This window comes from Crocodylus siamensis, chromosome 3, assembly GCF_052110815.1.
Source record: "Crocodylus siamensis isolate JL-2025a chromosome 3, ASM5211081v1, whole genome shotgun sequence".
Lineage (NCBI taxonomy): Eukaryota > Metazoa > Chordata > Crocodylia > Crocodylidae > Crocodylus > Crocodylus siamensis.
The window spans coordinates 162,887,525-162,889,419 of NC_143397.1; the positions used below are offsets into that span (position 1 = coordinate 162,887,525).

General features: G+C 42.7%; 1 pseudogene; it reads left to right on the forward strand.

Moving 5' to 3' along the window:
• Window positions 1–349: 349 nt before the first annotated feature.
• LOC149869053 (uncharacterized) lies at window positions 350–1,639 on the forward strand (annotated as a pseudogene).
• Window positions 1,640–1,895: the final 256 nt, after the last annotated feature.

Sequence of the window (1,895 nt, forward strand, 5' to 3'; positions counted from 1 at the left end):
TTGTGGAGGATGTTCAGGTATCAATCCTAGTTTTGCATTTCCCTGCACCTTGCACAGTCATTTCTGCAAAAACACACAGCCTTTTCACCCAGACCACAGGGCTCCTAGAAGGGCCTGATATGATGGGACAGAGCAAGCAGAAGCACCTGCCACTGAAGTCCCAACAATGGATTTTCTCTGGGAAGATACATCAGTCAGGCAAGGAGGGGAGGACAGCATTAACCTTCATGTTACTGATCATGTGGCCACTGCTACCACTCACCCACTGCCAAGTCCAGATCTGGCCAATGAGGCTCCTCAGATTTTGAGTTCGACATCCTTGATTTATCCAATTGTAAAGTACTTGTAAATGCTGTCTGCTCAATCTGTCACTAGCTTATACACCAACATCCCACACCAGGATGGCATCCAAGCCTGCCTCACATATCTACAAGAGCAAGATTACAACTCAGAGTACAGACCTCAGGGTATCACTGATCTCAGATACTTCACTTTCACACACAAAAACTTCAGTTTCAACAACCAACACTTCCTCCAGACCATGGGCACAGCTATGGGCACAAAAATGGCCTCACAGTGTGCCGAAATTTTTATGGCCCTACTGGAGGAAGAATTCCTCAAGAACTGCATCATCAAACCCATGTTATACCTGAGATACATACATAACATCTTCATCATTTGAACCAAAATCCTGCAGTCTCTGATTGATTTCCTCCAAAAATTCAACAATCATCACCCCTGCATCAAACTAGTGCTTGAATACTCTAAAACCAGCATTTCCTTTTCGGATACCATGATCAATATCCAAAATGGTAAAATATAAACCACCATATACAAGAAACCCACAGACCAATATACATATCTATACAGAACCAGCAATCACCCTGAACACACCAAGAAAGCTTTAATTTGCAGCCAAGCTCTCCAATACCACCAAATTTGCACTGAGGAGAATACCCAAGATCACCACCTCACAAATCTCAAAAGGGCTTTCATCCATCAAGGACACTCTTCAAGAGAAATAGATCATACTTTTAAAAGAGCCACCTGGATACCACGCGAAAATTTGCTGCAGCACAAAAAGAAAATCCCCACAAATCGCACACCATTAGTTGTGACATACCATCCTTCCCTGGAACCTACACGGAAAATCCTTAAACAATTACAACCCATACTAGAAGAAGACCCAGTTCTTAAAGAGATCTTCCCAGAACCACCCACCTTAGCCTTTAAACAAGCACTGAACCTCACTAACCTTACCACCAGAAACAAACTCCCTATAACCAAAACTACAGCTAATGGATCCAGACCATGCTAGGACAAGAAATGCAAAACCTGCCAACACATCTCCACCACTCCCAAAAAACCACACCCCACAACAGGACCATTACTCTTGCTCGATATTATATCTGCACCTTCAGAAGTGTAATATCTCATCCAGTGCACCAAATGCCCTGATGGAAAGCATGTAGGAGAAACCAAACAACAACTGCGCACCAAAATGAATGCACACTGAAAACCCATCAAAGACAAAAATATCCAATTACCTGTGGGTGCACACTTCTCAAAAGACAATCACTACCTCTCTGATCTCTCAGTTCTAACCTTCCAAGGGAAATTACAAAAAAACCTTTCATAGATGAACCTACGAACTTCACTTCATAAATCTACTGGATACAAAAAACCATGGACTCAATATCACCATTGGATTTATGACATATTATGACCTGCCTGACATCTGATTCATCAGGTACCTGCCTGACCTTACCATTTACACCCCACATCACTTTCTCCCTCCCCTCCCCTCCTTCTCTACTCTTTGTCTTCCTAATGTCCAGCTATTTATTTTTTCAAAGACTGCCTCTCCTCTACCTTGCAGAACTCAACTACAGCAG